Here is a 9,509-nt window from a genome sequence, read left to right on the forward strand (position 1 = left end):
CACCACGTGACGCTGTGCGCATGCTCAGCCGAGAGGCCGAAGCCACTCGCCCCGCCCCTCTGAGGGCAGGTGGGGCCTTCCGCCTGGCTCATGCGCAGAGGAGGGCGGGATGAGACCCCCCCCCCCCGCTCCCCGTGATGCCCGTACTGACTGTGCGCCGCCCGCCGCCGCCAGGGGGCGCCCCCGCCCCGCGGGCCCGGCGGTGCTGGTGGTGGGGGGCGGGCCCGGGAGCGGACAAGGGCAGGAGCTGCGGGGTCCGTGTCCTTCGGAAATGCCGTGTTTGTCTGAACCGGGACCGTGGGGGATGTGAGCGAGGCGGCCCCGTTGCCGCCCGTCCCCTGCCCGGTGGACACGGACTCGCTGTCGCCGTCTGGGCTCCCACGCGCAGCATCTCCGCTAAATGAACAGCTGTGAATGTGCCCGCACCCGGCCGGGCCCGGCCTGGCCCCGTCCCGGTGAAGCACAGAGGCCCGGGCTGACCCCTGCCCGAGCGGGCGACAAGCTCCAACGGGGCCGCCGGTGCCGGGGTCTGACCCGCCTGGCCCTGCACGGCCCGGCCCGAGCCCCGCACCCGTGTTTAACGGCCCCGTTGTGAAGGGAGGGGTCACTGGAGGGGCCGTGCACCCCCCCGTAACGGAGGGGTCGCAGCGGCAGAGCAATGATTTATACTCGTGTGGTGGGTTTAACCCCCACAGGACACACTGACCGCAGCTCTACCCCCTCCAAAATCGGGTCTGACTTTGCATTTCGGTTTGCCCCGCCCTGCTGCAGCCCAGCTGGGACAAGACACACACTCCGGGGGTGAACGGGTGACCTGATACCTCTCTGCACCCACATTCAGCACCTGCAGATGCAGCAACTCGCCATCGCCGTGGTCACTGGCCCAAACATGGCTCAGCTCGGTTTTGGGCCCCTGCCCAAAGGACCATGTTCTGCTGGGTGCTGTAGAGTCCTTGCGGGTCCCTGTGATGGAGGACGAAGCTCTGTGGGTGCGGGCAGGGCTGGAGGAACGGCAGCGGGTGCAGGCAGCCCAGGCAGGGCAGACACAGCAGCTCTGCTGCAAAGGGTTCTGTAGGTGTCCTGACAAAACAGTTTCAAGGAGGGCGATATGGTGGCTTTGCAAATGCTCAGAGGCTCCTTCTCCCAGGTGTGGGGCAGAGCGTGAATGGGCTTGTTGGAAGTGGGTGATGGACGCGGCCTCTGTGGCATGGGAGGTGATGGGTGGGGGAGAGGTGGGTAATGAAGGGCTGGGAGAGGGAAGATGAACCGTCCACAACTGGGGCAGAGAAAAGTGGTTGCCAGGAAGGGGTGTGGGGAGGAATGATGTGGTCGAAGCCATTGGCCAGCACAATAATTTTTGCAGCAGCCCTCTGGATACAAACCAACAGATCAAGGAAACCTTTGCAAGGCGTGGATGCTGTTGGGAAGTAGGAATCCATGGAGAGATGATGATGATGAGCCCTCAAATCACGAACAGACAGGCTGGATGACGCCAGTTTTACCTTCAAACCAATTTCTTGACAATCATCTCTCCCCAGGCACCCCAGCTGGCCTCCGGGGCTTCTGTGGGTCCAGGTTTTCTTGATGTCTCCCTGAGACAGGCCTGGTTGTCCACTCTGTCTGTGGATGTTCCTTATGCCTTGTGGAGTGAAAGAAATTTCCAAACTTGAGAAGGATCCAGAAGTTGTCCAGGAAAATAAAAAAAATCCCAGCTATGTTATGTCTCCAGGGCTGTGTTCGTACACTCAGCAAGTTATGAAAACCAGCTCCTTGGGCTGGTTCATTGACTGGCAGGAATTAGAGAGCCAAGTCACTGCAGGGCTGGCAATTAGCTCCTGTGTAAGTGTTTTTGTAGAATCAGATTTCCAGCACGAGGGGCAGAGAAAAGCATTTGTAAAGCAAGCCGCCCCCTTGGCGCAGGAGCTGGGCGGGCAGGGGCAGCACTGCAGCTCCTCTGCGTCTGAGGGACGGGATTGTGCCTCAAACAAACACAACCTGGGTCTCCTGAGGGGGTAACACCCCCAAATCCTTCCTCCTGCAGCACCAGGGAACTCACCTGGCTCGGGAGCTGTGCTCTGCAGTTCTGGTTGCAGCTGGAACAGCAGCATTTGAGTTTCAGCATTTGCCTCTTCTTTTGCCTGCTAATAGGAGAGGGGGCCAAGCAGCCATAAAAGCAGGAGGATGTAACTGGAAAGCCCCTGCACCTGCAGCACCTGCATTTGTTCCTTTTCTCAGCCGCGTGTCCTGGAGAGATTTCCCTTCCCCAAGCAGCCCCGTTCCTCCAAGACACAAGCACTTGTGGGGAAACACAGGTCCTAGAGACATGAGAAATAAAAGACAACAGGGAAGAAAAGGGTGACCTCAAGAAGACCCTTGCTATGAGAAAACCGCTGGTGAGAGCTCAGCTCTCTGCCGTCGCTTGAGCCCATCCGCGCATGGAGGCTCTTTGTCCCTTCTGGGTTGTCCCTGACCGTAGGAAGAACATGGGCATGTGCTGGGGGCGAGGAGAGGATGGGCTTGCAGGGGGTGCAGGGGATGTCAGACCCCCAGCCATGAGAAATGGAGGTTCATTAGTTCCACCACATGCAGAACAACTCACAGAAGGAGCCCATGTTTCAAGCTGAGCACGTCCCTTTAAGCTGCGTCTGGGGGACCCTTTGATTTGGTTAATTAGACGCAAAGTTGTTCTGTGCTGTGGGAGACCAGGTATGTGCTGAGGAGCCCGGCTCCCCTGGGTTTACTAATGAGATAATGAATCGTGGCTGTCTGAGAGGCTGAGTGTACACAGCTCCACCTGCACACAGCACCCACCCCACGTCTGCTCGGGGGGTCCCTGGAGCCGTCCTCCCCCTGGGCTGTGCAGCCAGCCTGGTTGGCACCTAAGTATCCCTGCAGCAGTTGTCACTAATTCCCTGGCCAAACTTCCTAATTCCCGTATTTTTCGGCCTAAATTTGATCTTGGATTCAATCAAGTAGCTTCATTTGTGCCTCTCTCTCTTCCCAGCTTCAGAAGATCCCTCGTTACATAGCTCAAGAGTTAGGGCTTGCCTACACTTGAAGGTTGACTCTGGATTACGGGACATATAAATCTGAAAGACAGTAACTAATTCCCGAATCGTTCTGGAAAGATTTACGCAAAACCATTAGTTTCTGGATAACTCGGTGCACTGGCTGGCCTGTGCGTTCCCTCCCGTTAGGAGCAGAATCAGGTAGGACAAGGTTTGTAAAAAGCAGGTCTGTTTTTTCCAACTGCTTTCTCCCCATTGCTCTGAGAGCAGACAATAATCTCCCCCTTCAGAGTCTGCCTCACTTAAATCCTCGCACTGTCGCAGCCGAAACGTGGCTACAAAGAGGTCTAGGAATTCCCCGAGCGATTGGATGGCAAGGGCTTATTTCACAGGCGAGGAATGCGATACCCAGCCCTCCATCGGGGGACAGAGCTGTTGTTACCAGGCTGCAGTTCCACGAGGCGTTGGCTTCCCACCCTCGAGTGGGACATTTCCACGGAAGGATTTCTGCGCTGGGCTGTGTCCCTGCCCGGTCCCATGGGCCACCAACGGCAGGAGCCACCTGGAGATGCCGCCGGAGCCTCCTGCTCCCGAGCTGCAGGTTTGCGCTTGGAGAACCCTAATTACTGCGTGCAGGGGCAGATCTGGGCAGTGCTCTGGGTGTACCTGAATTTAAGTTATTTAGGTTAACAGCAAATTGCATGGGGTGGTTGCTCAGGGATCTGGGCAAACTATTCAAAGCAGAAGAAAGTGTCTGATGAATTAGCCAGTATTTTTGTTTGTGGACAATCCCCTCCTCCAAAAAAAGAAAAAAGCCCTCCAGTTCTTACCAATGTGTTTGTTACTCAAAATTACTCCGTGAATCATTTATGACTGAAATGCAGTCAGTGGGTTCTTGTGTCCTGCTTTTATTGTAATCTCTGTACTCTGCCTAGCCCTAATTTTTCTTGTGCCTAGAGGCTGATTCCAGCCTCCAAAGTCCATAAGGAGCTTTCAGGCCAGGTGTAAATATGCAAGCACTACTTTTTTTATCCTAAAAAGTTTTTCGTAAGCAGAAATTGTAACTGACAAATAATACATATATATAAAAAAATCAAGCAAGTTGCTACCACTAAAAGGAATTCAGAGATTATTTTCATAAGCAAAAGGGCACCCTTTGGGCAGTCCCACCTCCCCGCTGTTCCCCCAAGGGATAACAAAGCGGTAGTGTCAGAGGTAGGTGACATTCGATGGCATCGCCCTGCAGCGTGGCACACAGCTGCATCCTTCCTCCATCTCTTTTTAGCCAAAATATGATGCTGTGAAATGAAGTCACTGGACCTGCAAGACAGAAAAGGGAGGAAGGGAAACAGGCGGCGTCTGAGCGGAGGAGCTGCAGACGGCTGGACGGGGCTGCGAGGAAGGGGAGGCAGCACCACCGAGGGCCGTTTCAGCTTTCAAGTCTGTGCTCCCAGGATCTACATGCCATTTCTTGGATGTGGTTTGCCCCGAGGCCAATCTCAACAGCTGTGGAGTTTCAGCAGATCTACAATGTAGTTTTCAATAAATTTCACCAAGCAAATGGGAGGATTTTAACTCATTCATGCTAGCCCGCTTTCCGTCTGAAGGCTCCTCTGGACCTGAATCCATTCACATCACGAGTGTTCTCCGTTTGAACCCAGGGCCTGAGTGCTGGAGCACACGCTGCGCTGCTCTGGGTTCCCAGAGAGCTCTTCCCACCAGAAGAGGCTCCTCTCAGCCATGCCCATGGGTCCTGGCAGGTGTAGGCACATCTCTGCATTTACCTGTGCTGCTGAAACCTGCCCTGGTGACCTATGGGTGGAGGAAGGGACCAAACGTGCAATGTGGATGCTCTCATCTCCTGCTGGGGACAGTGGAAAGAGAAGTTTCCCCAGTCTCCTCTTCCTCAGGGGCAGCTGCATCTCAGGAGTTCAGTGTCATTTGTACCCACACATCCACAAGCAGGGCTGGCACCCTCGGTTTCCCCGTCTCTGCTGCAGATCCACAGCACACACCTCTGGAGAGTGCACTTGGTGGTTCTCCAAACCGTCTGCAGTAAAACACCATGTGAGTGAATACGGAAGCCAGGATGGGGTCAGTGTGGAAGGCAGAGGCATCCGTGACCTTTTAGGAGGCTCTAGCACCAACCCATGAACAGCCACTTTGAGCAGGAACATTACAGTAACTACCTCCCCCATCTCCCCCTTCCCAAGCGAAGACATGGCCCGTACAGCAGCCAGAGATGTTGTGCGGCACCGCAGCCTCCACACAAACAGACCACAGCCACCTGCAATTTGGGGCCCTTTGTCTCAGCTCTCCAAAGTGTCTCATGAGTTTTAATTACCACATTGCTCTCCCTGCCCTACTGAGGCTGTCCAACCATCAGCTTCCAACATCTCTTCTCAGCCACCAGCTAAATACTGGAGCCCGTCTCTTCTTTCCTCTGCGGAATAAGCCAGTGGTATCTCCCCTTCTTCTTGCTTTCCCTGTAAATGCGTGTGGAAGCCTGGTTGTGCACTCCGGCTTGTCAGCTCCTCAGCTGAAATCCTCTTCTTGCAGCTACATCCTCTGCCATGGAGTGATGGGCTCAATGCAGAAACCATCCACAGGTTCCTCCATAGGAACAGTGCAAGCTTTTTGTCTGGCTTTTGCAAAATTGATGGCCTGAGCAGCTCTCAGCCAAGGCTGGACACTGTGTGTGCTGTGCTGGATTCATGTGTGCAAGCTCTCGGGCTGCTCCTTTTAGATGGTTCTTTGGAGTCTTCAGTTTGGTCTCTGGGTGCTTCCCTGGATCTCAGGCTTCAACACCGAGTTTGTGATAATGCAGTCTCAGTTCAGCAATTGTGGTCCAAGAGAAAGTCGAAAAACATCTCAGGAACTGAGCCCTGCCACTGTCTGGCAGCCACTTTATCACCATGACATTTGTTAGTGGTAACGCAGCGTGAGTCACAGACACATCCTTCCCCACAGCATCTAGGGCAGCTTGAGCTCTGAATTGCTGCCTCACTGGGTGCTGCCTCACTGCTGCAAAAACTAACAGCTATGAGAGCCACTCTGCGTCACAATGGGAGCCAAGAGAGACTCACACCAACCCCAACACACACATCTGTGCTGTCTCCTCTGGTTATCTCCTCTGGAGGGAGTTTACTTGCTCTCCTGTCATTCATTCCTCCCAGCTCACATCCTCCCTGCTTGCACATGGCCTCATTCAGTTGGAGCCCACAGCACTGCCCCGATGCTGGGCAGATGCCCCATGGATGTCCATTCTGCTCATCCAGCACCAAACAACCAGCCCAGCTGCTTCCCTATATGAGCACGGCCACCCCAGTCCTGCTGGGATGCAGGGAGCACTCTCTCCTTGCTACTGCCCCAAGAAGGTCTCAGGGAGTGAGTGGTACCTGTTCCAGGGAGGTGCTGAGGAGGAGGGAGGGGAAGGGAGGTGAGGGGTTTGGTTGCTTTCAGAAGAAATGTGTGTGAAGAAAAGCCTCGACCCACACCTTGAATTCCACAGCTCAGCTCCGGGGACAGGGGGAGGGAGAAAGGACAGGATGGGACATTTCCAGCAGACCCACAACTTGTTCGTAGAAGCCTCATCTCACCAGCCCTGCCTGCCTCCTCCCCCAGTGCCTCTGCATCTCACACTGGGTTTTATTAACGCAATCCCCCTTAGGCGAGAGGGAATCACGTCCCAGGAGACATTCCATCAGCTCGGCTTCGGAGGGGATCAGAGGGAGCCAAGGGTGGGGGGTGTTCCACCAGGACGTTTCCCTTGCAGAGAGCTGGCAGGTCAAGAGCGCTGCAAGACGGCACTAGCAGCGCCTTATCAGACACCAAGCAGCCGCGGGCTGGAGTCAAGTCTCTGCTCGGCTCTGTATCTCCCCGCCACCTCTGCGCTGCCCCGGCTGGAAGGTGTTTAACTGGGCTCTGCCGGGTGCAGGGAGTCTGGGCAGGGAGTCTCGCCCTTGTGCTCCATGTGATGAACACAAGTGTTGGTGAGGTGCAGCTGCGTCTGTGCTCCACAGGGGCTCAGTGGGGGTCAGCACCCGTCCCCACGTCTCCACCATCAGCTCCTTAAAGCCGTTGTGCTCTGTGCCCATAGGGCTGGCAGCTCTCGCCAGGAACAGGAGCTGGCTCCCTGGCAACTGGCTCCTCAGGTGAGTTGTGGTGCGCCCTGAGCCTACGCCAGGAAAATGCCAGCAGATTAAACCCTGTCTCAGGCCAAGAGACACTAAGATGGATGTGTTTTCCTTGTCTGGCTTATCTCACAGGCTGTGCTTCTCACCGGAGCCTGGCACTGTTTGTGTGCATTGGGCTCCTGGCACGGGGGCAGGAGATGAGGCAGAAAACACTGTGGGCACCTCTCTGGGGCTGTGGGCACTTCTCTGGGGCCATGGGAACCTCTCTGGGGCCATGGGCACCTCTCTGGCGTTGTGGGCACCTCCCTGGGGCTGTGGGCATCTCTCTGGGGCCGTGGGCACCTCTCTGGGGTTGTGGGCACCTCCCTGGGGCTGTGGGCACCTCCCTGGGGCTGTGGGCACCTCTCTGGGGCTATGGGCATCTCTCCAGGGCTATGGACACCTGTCAGTGCCAGCCCAGCAGCCCTGCAGGGACTCGCGCACTCAGCCGGGCGCTCTGCCCCACTTGGGCAGGGGCAGCACACCAGGCAGGTCCCCGCCTCAGCACACTCTGCACCGCCTCGGTCAACCCAGAATTAAGGTCAAGAAAGGTGTTTTGTTTTGTTTAAAGGCAAAAACAAATAAATGCAAAATAAGTAGTAGAAGATCAAGCAAAGCTTTCTGGAAATTCATAGTGAAGCTGTGGCGTTGGCCTAGTTAGGCTGAAGTCTGGAAAAAAAAGATCAAATATTTTGGCATTTTCAATGCGCACAGTTTGGATCCAGGACACTGTGCACAATTCCAGCCATTTTCCTTTAAAAACATTTGAAAAGCTAAAAAGAGCTTGGAAGTAAAGCACTTTGCTGACCACCTGAAACTTTTACATATTACTTTACTCTATGTATTACTTTATCTTTTCACTTGTGAGTCCAGGCCCGAAGGCCAAATTTCCCCTAAAACTGCACATCATCTTCTTGCACCCTCCCCGTGCCCATGTTCTGGGCTGCCAGCTAAGGACAATAAGCAGGTAACTCAAGGCCTCCTCAAGAAATACTCCTGATCGCTCCTATTTACAAGGGCAGTTCACAGCGCGTGACCCCAGCCTTGTTTGCGCCTACCACCACCTGTACAAACACCCACTTTGGCTGCCCAGGAGAAAAACAAGATGCCAGGGCTAAAAAAGGGGGAATCCCGAAAGTGAGGAGGTGAGAAAAGAGACTTGGCTGATGGGGATGTGTCCCCGTTTGTCACCCACTGAGCAGTGGTGCTGGCGACATCAATTCATGAGGCCATCACCTACAGAGAGGAGAGGAAAGACATTAGAGAAATCAAAAGGGTTTCTGTGTCCTGGGGATTTGGCTCCTGGACCCTCTTCCAGCTGCTCAGGGAAATGCCCAGGAGGTGTAAAGCTTCATGCTAACTTTGCAGAGAACCTAAAACCAGGTCCCCAGCAGATGGAATACAGCTGTGAGAGTCACACCAGGGAGGTGGCAGGAAACAAAGGGCTTTGGACAGACAGGCTTAATCCATTTAAATTCAGTTTCTCTGTCACCTCCCTCCCCTTTCCCCTTCTCTCTCATCAGAGATCTCTTCCCTCACCTCCTCTCACTCCAAAGTGCCTAGCAGCAGCTTCACACCCAAGCGATCCATGGGCTGAGTTATTCCATCTCTTTGCTGCACTAGCAAAAAGGACTTCTGCAGGCTGGGCGTAGGGCCCTTGCAGAAGATGAGCACACAAGCCCCCAAAATGCCCAACAGGCCATTTTCCCGTGGCTAAACATCTACTTGCTTGTCTGGGAAATATTTGTAATCCCAAACACACCATGCACTATCCTTTGTGCTAAGTGCCTTGGCGGGAGCCAGCAGTCCTCACCCGTGGTGCCATCTCTGCAAGGACCATCTTTCCCAGAACAGCCACTTCCAAAGTCGCCCTTTATTAAGATGAGCCAAACTGCCTGTCGCTGCCTCGCGGCTGCTCCCACGCCTCTCCCCGCTTCCCCAGGGCACCGTGGGCTCCGCTGCCACGGGCTGGAAGGCACTGAGCTCCCAGAGACACCAGCATTCAAAGAAAAGACACTAAAGAAAAGAGAGACAAAGGCAGGAAAGCTTTTCTTGCTGGGACCCAGCTGTCTGACTCAGAGCAAAGCAAGAAAGTAGGATCTGTTCTGCATTCCCAGGACACAGCCAGAACAGCAGGAGAAGGGTAAATTCCACAGTGTGAAGTCTGAGCCCTGGGAACACCAGCTCCTTGCTTCTTCTGGTTTGCTTCTTTCCTCTTTCCCTCTCCCCTCTCACAAGCAAGGCCTTGGGGACACACCAAGCGCACGGCTTCGCTGCGGGGACATTGTGCTAACAGCCTGCTCAGAAAGCACAGCAGCACCTTCCA

Source organism: Patagioenas fasciata, chromosome 17, assembly GCF_037038585.1.
Source record: "Patagioenas fasciata isolate bPatFas1 chromosome 17, bPatFas1.hap1, whole genome shotgun sequence".
NCBI lineage: Eukaryota > Metazoa > Chordata > Aves > Columbiformes > Columbidae > Patagioenas > Patagioenas fasciata.